Below are 10,000 nucleotides of genomic sequence, written 5' to 3'. Positions count from 1 at the left end.
TCTGTCCTGTCCCAGGCCTTAGTAAAGGCAATCCAAAAAAACGCCCTCTGCAGCAGGAGGAGCAGCAGCAGCAGCAGCAGCCGCCGCCGCCGCCTCACGCTACGCCCGATGCCCACAGCAAGTAACGCCGCGGACCATTCTAATTGCGTGCTGTCGAAATGCATCGGCGTACCCGTTTCGGCCTTTCTCTCCTGCACACAAAGCCAAAGGAGCTTGTCTGCTACCTGGTCCAGGGAGAGGGGAGAGGTGGGGCCTGCATCTCCCCCTTGCGCACCTCGCCAGGCCGTGCCTCGCAAAACGCACCGCGCTCTAGCCTCCCGACACTTGGGAAGGGCTTGGCCTGCTCTTGTTACCGATGCTCTCTGTCTGGCAGTTCTGCTGGACTGCTGTATGCTAGCCTCCCAGCTGGGTGCGAAATACAAGGAGACTGCTGCTATGAAAGAGTTGTGAGGAGAAAAAAAGAAAAGAAAATGAATAACTGACCACAGTGTCTTAAAAATACTCCTGGTGTGACGAGGAAGAGGGCACGTCACAGAAGAAGAGGAGTAAAATGACAGGCTCCTTCGCCTACGGCCATACCACCCTGAATACGCCCGATCTCGTCTGATCTCGGAAGCTAAGCAGGGTTGGGCCTGGTTAGTACTTGGATGGGAGACCGCCTGGGAATACCAGGTGTTGTAGGCTTTTGCTTTTCTCTCTTTTTTTTTCTCCCGTACCCCACCACCAACAGAGGGCGATAGAGTCGCCAGAAGCTAACAAAACTCTAAGGCCCTTTCTTTCTAGCACCCCTTTTCACTCCTTCTTGCTTCAGCTGGCCTCCCACAGCAACTTGACGCCCTCAAGCCTCACTCCGCTCGTACCTCTTGCACACTCTGCACCAAAAAACAGCACTTTCGCAAAGCTGTCTTGCAGCAAATAGCACAGGCACGCTTCATGCTTTCCTTCACTGGTCTGTGCCGTGCCAAACTGCACATACAGGAGGCCGGGGGGGGATCCTTTCCCCATGTGTTTCTTGCTGACCGTGAACGCGTTAACCCTTTACTTGAACCTTGTCACCTTCTCTGTCCTGTCCCAGGCCTTAGTAAAGGCAATCCAAAAAAACGCCCTCTGCAGCAGGAGGAGCAGCAGCAGCAGCCGCTGCCGCCTCACGCTACGCCCGATGCCCACAGCAAGTAACGCCGCGGACCATTCTAATTGCGTGCTGTCGAAATGCATCGGCGTACCCGTTTCGGCCTTTCTCTCCTGCACACAAAGCCAAAGGAGCTTGTCTGCTACCTGGTCCAGGGAGAGGGGAGAGGTGGGGCCTGCATCTCCCCCTTGCGCACCTCGCCAGGCCGTGCCTCGCAAAACGCACCGCGCTCTAGCCTCCCGACACTTGGGAAGGGCTTGGCCTGCTCTTGTTACCGATGCTCTCTGTCTGGCAGTTCTGCTGGACTGCTGTATGCTAGCCTCCCAGCTGGGTGCGAAATACAAGGAGACTGCTGCTATGAAAGAGTTGTGAGGAGAAAAAAAGAAAAGAAAATGAATAACTGACCACAGTGTCTTAAAAATACTCCTGGTGTGACCAGGAAGAGGGCACGTCACAGAAGAAGAGGAGTAAAATGACAGGCTCCTTCGCCTACGGCCATACCACCCTGAATACGCCCGATCTCGTCTGATCTCGGAAGCTAAGCAGGGTTGGGCCTGGTTAGTACTTGGATGGGAGACCGCCTGGGAATACCAGGTGTTGTAGGCTTTTGCTTTTCTCTCTTTTTTTTTCTCCCGTACCCCACCACCAACAGAGGGCGATAGAGTCACCAGAAGCTAACAAAACTCTAAGGCCCTTTCTTTCTAGCACCCCTTTTCACTCCTTCTTGCTTCAGCTGGCCTCCCACAGCAACTTGACGCCCTCAAGCCTCACTCCGCTCGTACCTCTTGCACACTCTGCACCAAAAAACAGCACTTTCGCAAAGCTGTCTTGCAGCAAATAGCACAGGCACGCTTCATGCTTTCCTTCACTGGTCTGTGCCGTGCCAAACTGCACATACAGGAGGCCGGGGGGGATCCTTTCCCCATGTGTTTCTTGCTGACCGTGAACGCGTTAACCCTTTACTTGAACCTTGTCACCTTCTCTGTCCTGTCCCAGGCCTTAGTAAAGGCAATCCAAAAAAACGCCCTCTGCAGCAGGAGGAGCAGCAGCAGCAGCCGCCGCCGCCGCCGCCTCACGCTACGCCCGATGCCCACAGCAAGTAACGCCGCGGACCATTCTAATTGCGTGCTGTCGAAATGCATCGGCGTACCCGTTTCGGCCTTTCTCTCCTGCACACAAAGCCAAAGGAGCTTGTCTGCTACCTGGTCCAGGGAGAGGGGAGAGGTGGGGCCTGCATCTCCCCCTTGCGCACCTCGCCAGGCCGTGCCTCGCAAAACGCACCGCGCTCTAGCCTCCCGACACTTGGGAAGGGCTTGGCCTGCTCTTGTTACCGATGCTCTCTGTCTGGCAGTTCTGCTGGACTGCTGTATGCTAGCCTCCCAGCTGGGTGCGAAATACAAGGAGACTGCTGCTATGAAAGAGTTGTGAGGAGAAAAAAAGAAAAGAAAATGAATAACTGACCACAGTGTCTTAAAAATACTCCTGGTGTGACGAGGAAGAGGGCACGTCACAGAAGAAGAGGAGTAAAATGACAGGCTCCTTCGCCTACGGCCATACCACCCTGAATACGCCCGATCTCGTCTGATGTCGGAAGCTAAGCAGGGTTGGGCCTGGTTAGTACTTGGATGGGAGACCGCCTGGGAATACCAGGTGTTGTAGGCTTTTGCTTTTCTCTCTTTTTTTTCCTCCCGTACCCCACCACCAACAGAGGGCGATAGAGTCACCAGAAGCTAACAAAACTCTAAGGCCCTTTCTTTCTAGCACCCCTTTTCACTCCTTCTTGCTTCAGCTGGCCTCCCACAGCAACTTGACGCCCTCAAGCCTCACTCCGCTCGTACCTCTTGCACACTCTGCACCAAAAAACAGCACTTTCGCAAAGCTGTCTTGCAGCAAATAGCACAGGCACGCTTCATGCTTTCCTTCACTGGTCTGTGCCGTGCCAAACTGCACATACAGGAGGCCGGGGGGGATCCTTTCCCCATGTGTTTCTTGCTGACCGTGAACGCGTTAACCCTTTACTTGAACCTTGTCACCTTCTCTGTCCTGTCCCAGGCCTTAGTAAAGGCAATCCAAAAAAACGCCCTCTGCAGCAGGAGGAGCAGCAGCAGCAGCAGCAGCAGCCGCCGCCGCCGCCTCACGCTACGCCCGATGCCCACAGCAAGTAACGCCGCGGACCATTCTAATTGCGTGCTGTCGAAATGCATCGGCGTACCCGTTTCGGCCTTTCTCTCCTGCACACAAAGCCAAAGGAGCTTGTCTGCTACCTGGTCCAGGGAGAGGGGAGAGGTGGGGCCTGCATCTCCCCCTTGCGCACCTCGCCAGGCCGTGCCTCGCAAAACGCACCGCGCTCTAGCCTCCCGACACTTGGGAAGGGCTTGGCCTGCTCTTGTTACCGATGCTCTCTGTCTGGCAGTTCTGCTGGACTGCTGTATGCTAGCCTCCCAGCTGGGTGCGAAATACAAGGAGACTGCTGCTATGAAAGAGTTGTGAGGAGAAAAAAAGAAAAGAAAATGAATAACTGACCACAGTGTCTTAAAAATACTCCTGGTGTGACGAGGAAGAGGGCACGTCACAGAAGAAGAGGAGTAAAATGACAGGCTCCTCCGCCTACGGCCATACCACCCTGAATTTGCCCGATCTCGTCTGATCTCGGAAGCTAAGCAGGGTTGGGCCTGGTTAGTACTTGGATGGGAGACCGCCTGGGAATACCAGGTGTTGTAGGCTTTTGCTTTTCTCTCTTTTTTTTTTCTCCCGTACCCCACCACCAACAGAGGGCGATAGAGTCGCCAGAAGCTAACAAAACTCTAAGGCCCTTTCTTTCTAGCACCCCTTTTCACTCCTTCTTGCTTCAGCTGGCCTCCCACAGCAACTTGACGCCCTCAAGCCTCACTCCGCTCGTACCTCTTGCACACTCTGCACCAAAAAACAGCACTTTCGCAAAGCTGTCTTGCAGCAAATAGCACAGGCACGCTTCATGCTTTCCTTCACTGGTCTGTGCCGTGCCAAACTGCACATACAGGAGGCCGGGGGGGATCCTTTCCCCATGTGTTTCTTGCTGACCGTGAACGCGTTAACCCTTTACTTGAACCTTGTCACCTTCTCTGTCCTGTCCCAGGCCTTAGTAAAGGCAATCCAAAAAAACGCCCTCTGCAGCAGGAGGAGGAGCAGCAGCAGCAGCAGCAGCAGCAGCAGCCGCCGCCGCCGCCGCCTCACGCTACGCCCGATGCCCACAGCAAGTAACGCCGCGGACCATTCTAATTGCGTGCTGTCGAAATGCATCGGCGTACCCGTTTCGGCCTTTCTCTCCTGCACACAAAGCCAAAGGAGCTTGTCTGCTACCTGGTCCAGGGAGAGGGGAGAGGTGGGGCCTGCATCTCCCCCTTGCGCACCTCGCCAGGCCGTGCCTCGCAAAACGCACCGCGCTCTAGCCTCCCGACACTTGGGAAGGGCTTGGCCTGCTCTTGTTACCGATGCTCTCTGTCTGGCAGTTCTGCTGGACTGCTGTATGCTAGCCTCCCAGCTGGGTGCGAAATACAAGGAGACTGCTGCTATGAAAGAGTTGTGAGGAGAAAAAAAGAAAAGAAAATGAATAACTGACCACAGTGTCTTAAAAATACTCCTGCTGTGACGAGGAAGAGTGCACGTCACAGAAGAAGAGGAGTAAAATGACAGGCTCCTACGCCTACGGCCATACCACCCTGAATACGCCCGATCTTGTCTGATCTCGGAAGCTAAGCAGGGTTGGGCCTGGTTAGTACTTGGATGGGAGACCGCCTGGGAATACCAGGTGTTGTAGGCTTTTGCTTTTCTCTCTTTTTTTTTTCTCCCGTACCCCACCACCAACAGAGGGCGATAGAGTCGCCAGAAGCTAACAAAACTCTAAGGCCCTTTCTTTCTAGCACCCCTTTTCACTCCTTCTTGCTTCAGCTGGCCTCCCACAGCAACTTGACGCCCTCAAGCCTCACTCCGCTCGTACCTCTTGCACACTCTGCACCAAAAAACAGCACTTTCGCAAAGCTGTCTTGCAGCAAATAGCACAGGCACGCTTCATGCTTTCCTTCACTGGTCTGTGCCGTGCCAAACTGCACATACAGGAGGCCGGGGGGGATCCTTTCCCCATGTGTTTCTTGCTGACCGTAAACGCGTTAACCCTTTACTTGAACCTTGTCACCTTCTCTGTCCTGTCCCAGGCCTTAGTAAAGGCAATCCAAAAAAACGCCCTCTGCAGCAGGAGGAGCAGCAGCAGCAGCCGCCGCCGCCGCCGCCTCACGCTACGCCCGATGCCCACAGCAAGTAACGCCGCGGACCATTCTAATTGCGTGCTGTCGAAATGCATCGGCGTACCCGTTTCGGCCTTTCTCTCCTGCACACAAAGCCAAAGGAGCTTGTCTGCTACCTGGTCCAGGGAGAGGGGAGAGGTGGGGCCTGCATCTCCCCCTTGCGCACCTCGCCAGGCCGTGCCTCGCAAAACGCACCGCGCTCTAGCCTCCCGACACTTGGGAAGGGCTTGGCCTGCTCTTGTTACCGATGCTCTCTGTCTGGCAGTTCTGCTGGACTGCTGTATGCTAGCCTCCCAGCTGGGTGCGAAATACAAGGAGACTGCTGCTATGAAAGAGTTGTGAGGAGAAAAAAAGAAAAGAAAATGAATAACTGACCACAGTGTCTTAAAAATACTCCTGGTGTGACCAGGAAGAGGGCACGTCACAGAAGAAGAGGAGTAAAATGACAGGCTCCTTCGCCTACGGCCATACCACCCTGAATACGCCCGATCTCGTCTGATCTCGGAAGCTAAGCAGGGTTGGGCCTGGTTAGTACTTGGATGGGAGACCGCCTGGGAATACCAGGTGTTGTAGGCTTTTGCTTTTCTCTCTTTTTTTTTCTCCCGTACCCCACCACCAACAGAGGGCGATAGAGTCACCAGAAGCTAACAAAACTCTAAGGCCCTTTCTTTCTAGCACCCCTTTTCACTCCTTCTTGCTTCAGCTGGCCTCCCACAGCAACTTGACGCCCTCAAGCCTCACTCCGCTCGTACCTCTTGCACACTCTGCACCAAAAAACAGCACTTTCGCAAAGCTGTCTTGCAGCAAATAGCACAGGCACGCTTCATGCTTTCCTTCACTGGTCTGTGCCGTGCCAAACTGCACATACAGGAGGCCGGGGGGGATCCTTTCCCCATGTGTTTCTTGCTGACCGTGAACGCGTTAACCCTTTACTTGAACCTTGTCACCTTCTCTGTCCTGTCCCAGGCCTTAGTAAAGGCAATCCAAAAAAACGCCCTCTGCAGCAGGAGGAGCAGCAGCAGCAGCAGCCGCCGCCGCCGCCTCACGCTACGCCAGATGCCCACAGCAAGTAACGCCGCGGACCATTCTAATTGCGTGCTGTCGAAATGCATCGGCGTACCCGTTTCGGCCTTTCTCTCCTGCACACAAAGCCAAAGGAGCTTGTCTGCTACCTGGTCCAGGGAGAGGGGAGAGGTGGGGCCTGCATCTCCCCCTTGCGCACCTCGCCAGGCCGTGCCTCGCAAAACGCACCGCGCTCTAGCCTCCCGACACTTGGGAAGGGCTTGGCCTGCTCTTGTTACCGATGCTCTCTGTCTGGCAGTTCTGCTGGACTGCTGTATGCTAGCCTCCCAGCTGGGTGCGAAATACAAGGAGACTGCTGCTATGAAAGAGTTGTGAGGAGAAAAAAAGAAAAGAAAATGAATAACTGACCACAGTGTCTTAAAAATACTCCTGGTGTGACGAGGAAGAGGGCACGTCACAGAAGAAGAGGAGTAAAATGACAGGCTCCTACGCCTACGGCCATACCACCCTGAATACGCCCGATCTCGTCTGATCTCGGAAGCTAAGCAGGGTTGGGCCTGGTTAGTACTTGGATGGGAGACCGCCTGGGAATACCAGGTGTTGTAGGCTTTTGCTTTTCTCTCTTTTTTTTTCTCCCGTACCCCACCACCAACAGAGGGCGATAGAGTCACCAGAAGCTAACAAAACTCTAAGGCCCTTTCTTTCTAGCACCCCTTTTCACTCCTTCTTGCTTCAGCTGGCCTCCCACAGCAACTTGACGCCCTCAAGCCTCACTCCGCTCGTACCTCTTGCACACTCTGCACCAAAAAACAGCACTTTCGCAAAGCTGTCTTGCAGCAAATAGCACAGGCACGCTTCATGCTTTCCTTCACTGGTCTGTGCCGTGCCAAACTGCACATACAGGAGGCCGGGGGGGATCCTTTCCCCATGTGTTTCTTGCTGACCGTGAACGCGTTAACCCTTTACTTGAACCTTGTCACCTTCTCTGTCCTGTCCCAGGCCTTAGTAAAGGCAATCCAAAAAAACGCCCTCTGCAGCAGGAGGAGCAGCAGCAGCAGCCGCCGCCGCCTCACGCTACGCCCGATGCCCACAGCAAGTAACGCCGCGGACCATTCTAATTGCGTGCTGTCGAAATGCATCGGCGTACCCGTTTCGGCCTTTCTCTCCTGCACACAAAGCCAAAGGAGCTTGTCTGCTACCTGGTCCAGGGAGAGGGGAGAGGTGGGGCCTGCATCTCCCCCTTGCGCACCTCGCCAGGCCGTGCCTCGCAAAACGCACCGCGCTCTAGCCTCCCGACACTTGGGAAGGGCTTGGCCTGCTCTTGTTACCGATGCTCTCTGTCTGGCAGTTCTGCTGGACTGCTGTATGCTAGCCTCCCAGCTGGGTGCGAAATACAAGGAGACTGCTGCTATGAAAGAGTTGTGAGGAGAAAAAAAGAAAAGAAAATGAATAACTGACCACAGTGTCTTAAAAATACTCCTGGTGTGACGAGGAAGAGGGCACGTCACAGAAGAAGAGGAGTAAAATGACAGGCTCCTTCGCCTACGGCCATTCCACCCTGAATACGCCCGATCTCGTCTGATCTTGGAAGCTAAGCAGGGTTGGGCCTGGTTAGTACTTGGATGGGAGACCGCCTGGGAATACCAGGTGTTGTAGGCTTTTGCTTTTCTCTCTTTTTTTTTCTCCCGTACCCCACCACCAACAGAGGGCGATAGAGTCACCAGAAGCTAACAAAACTCTAAGGCCCTTTCTTTCTAGCACCCCTTTTCACTCCTTCTTGCTTCAGCTGGCCTCCCACAGCAACTTGACGCCCTCAAGCCTCACTCCGCTCGTACCTCTTGCACACTCTGCACCAAAAAACAGCACTTTCGCAAAGCTGTCTTGCAGCAAATAGCACAGGCACGCTTCATGCTTTCCTTCACTGGTCTGTGCCGTGCCAAACTGCACATACAGGAGGCCGGGGGGGATCCTTTCCCCATGTGTTTCTTGCTGACCGTGAACGCGTTAACCCTTTACTTGAACCTTGTCACCTTCTCTGTCCTGTCCCAGGCCTTAGTAAAGGCAATCCAAAAAAACGCCCTCTGCAGCAGGAGGAGCAGCAGCAGCAGCAGCAGCAGCCGCCGCCGCCGCCTCACGCTACGCCCGATGCCCACAGCAAGTAACGCCGCGGACCATTCTAATTGCGTGCTGTCGAAATGCATCGGCGTACCCGTTTCGGCCTTTCTCTCCTGCACACAAAGCCAAAGGAGCTTGTCTGCTACCTGGTCCAGGGAGAGGGGAGAGGTGGGGCCTGCATCTCCCCCTTGCGCACCTCGCCAGGCCGTGCCTCGCAAAACGCACCGCGCTCTAGCCTCCCGACACTTGGGAAGGGCTTGGCCTGCTCTTGTTACCGATGCTCTCTGTCTGGCAGTTCTGCTGGACTGCTGTATGCTAGCCTCCCAGCTGGGTGCGAAATACAAGGAGACTGCTGCTATGAAAGAGTTGTGAGGAGAAAAAAAGAAAAGAAAATGAATAACTGACCACAGTGTCTTAAAAATACTCCTGGTGTGACGAGGAAGAGGGCACGTCACAGAAGAAGAGGAGTAAAATGACAAGCTCCTTCGCCTACGGCCATACCACCCTGAATACGCCCGATCTCGTCTGATTGCGGAAGCTAAGCAGGGTTGGGCCTGGTTAGTATTTGGATGGGAGACCGCCTGGGAATACCAGGTGTTGTAGGCTTTTGCTTTTCTCTCTTTTTTTTTCTCCCGTACCCCACCACCAACAGAGGGCGATAGAGTCACCAGAAGCTAACAAAACTCTAAGGCCCTTTCTTTCTAGCACCCCTTTTCACTCCTTCTTGCTTCAGCTGGCCTCCCACAGCAACTTGACGCCCTCAAGCCTCACTCCGCTCGTACCTCTTGCACACTCTGCACCAAAAAACAGCACTTTCGCAAAGCTGTCTTGCAGCAAATAGCACAGGCACGCTTTATGCTTTCCTTCACTGGTCTGTGCCGTGCCAAACTGCACATACAGGAGGCCGGGGGGGATCCTTTCCCCATGTGTTTCTTGCTGACCGTGAACGCGTTAACCCTTTACTTGAACCTTGTCACCTTCTCTGTCCTGTCCCAGGCCTTAGTAAAGGCAATCCAAAAAAACGCCCTCTGCAGCAGGAGGAGCAGCAGCAGCCGCCGCCGCCGCCTCACGCTACGCCCGATGCCCACAGCAAGTAACGCCGCGGACCATTCTAATTGCGTGCTGTCGAAATGCATCGGCGTACCCGTTTCGGCCTTTCTCTCCTGCACACAAAGCCAAAGGAGCTTGTCTGCTACCTGGTCCAGGGAGAGGGGAGAGGTGGGGCCTGCATCTCCCCCTTGCGCACCTCGCCAGGCCGTGCCTCGCAAAACGCACCGCGCTCTAGCCTCCCGACACTTGGGAAGGGCTTGGCCTGCTCTTGTTACCGATGCTCTCTGTCTGGCAGTTCTGCTGGACTGCTGTATGCTAGCCTCCCAGCTGGGTGCGAAATACAAGGAGACTGCTGCTATGAAAGAGTTGTGAGGAGAAAAAAAGAAAAGAAAATGAATAACTG

The 10,000-nt window shown here is 54.6% G+C and overlaps 9 non-coding genes across 9 annotated transcripts; all 9 read left to right on the top strand.

The window, feature by feature from the left end:
- Positions 1-565: 565 nt before the first annotated feature.
- Positions 566-684, top strand: LOC149280296 (5S ribosomal RNA). Its single transcript, XR_016278217.1, has one exon. It is a non-coding gene; the product is annotated as a 5S ribosomal RNA (ribosomal RNA).
- Positions 685-1,616: 932 nt separating this feature from the next.
- LOC149280295 (5S ribosomal RNA) lies at positions 1,617-1,735 on the top strand. The gene has a single exon (XR_016278216.1). It is a non-coding gene; the product is annotated as a 5S ribosomal RNA (ribosomal RNA).
- A 937-nt stretch (positions 1,736-2,672) lies between these two features.
- LOC149280294 (5S ribosomal RNA) lies at positions 2,673-2,791 on the top strand. Its single transcript, XR_016278198.1, has one exon. It is a non-coding gene; the product is annotated as a 5S ribosomal RNA (ribosomal RNA).
- A 943-nt stretch (positions 2,792-3,734) lies between these two features.
- Positions 3,735-3,853, top strand: LOC149280293 (5S ribosomal RNA). The gene has a single exon (XR_016278187.1). It is a non-coding gene; the product is annotated as a 5S ribosomal RNA (ribosomal RNA).
- Positions 3,854-4,809: 956 nt separating this feature from the next.
- On the top strand, positions 4,810-4,928 carry LOC149280292 (5S ribosomal RNA). Its single transcript, XR_016278190.1, has one exon. It is a non-coding gene; the product is annotated as a 5S ribosomal RNA (ribosomal RNA).
- Positions 4,929-5,866: 938 nt separating this feature from the next.
- Positions 5,867-5,985, top strand: LOC149280291 (5S ribosomal RNA). The gene has a single exon (XR_016278215.1). It is a non-coding gene; the product is annotated as a 5S ribosomal RNA (ribosomal RNA).
- A 937-nt stretch (positions 5,986-6,922) lies between these two features.
- On the top strand, positions 6,923-7,041 carry LOC149280290 (5S ribosomal RNA). Its single transcript, XR_016278214.1, has one exon. It is a non-coding gene; the product is annotated as a 5S ribosomal RNA (ribosomal RNA).
- A 931-nt stretch (positions 7,042-7,972) lies between these two features.
- On the top strand, positions 7,973-8,091 carry LOC149280289 (5S ribosomal RNA). The gene has a single exon (XR_016278200.1). It is a non-coding gene; the product is annotated as a 5S ribosomal RNA (ribosomal RNA).
- A 943-nt stretch (positions 8,092-9,034) lies between these two features.
- LOC149280288 (5S ribosomal RNA) lies at positions 9,035-9,153 on the top strand. Its single transcript, XR_016278204.1, has one exon. It is a non-coding gene; the product is annotated as a 5S ribosomal RNA (ribosomal RNA).
- Positions 9,154-10,000: the final 847 nt, after the last annotated feature.

This window comes from Sceloporus occidentalis, unplaced genomic scaffold, assembly GCF_023333645.1.
Source record: "Sceloporus occidentalis isolate IW3139 unplaced genomic scaffold, rSceOcc1.0.p SCAF_157, whole genome shotgun sequence".
NCBI lineage: Eukaryota > Metazoa > Chordata > Lepidosauria > Squamata > Phrynosomatidae > Sceloporus > Sceloporus occidentalis.
The sequence above is the reverse complement of the archived record's forward strand: the minus strand, read 5'-3'. Positions and strand labels throughout refer to the sequence as shown.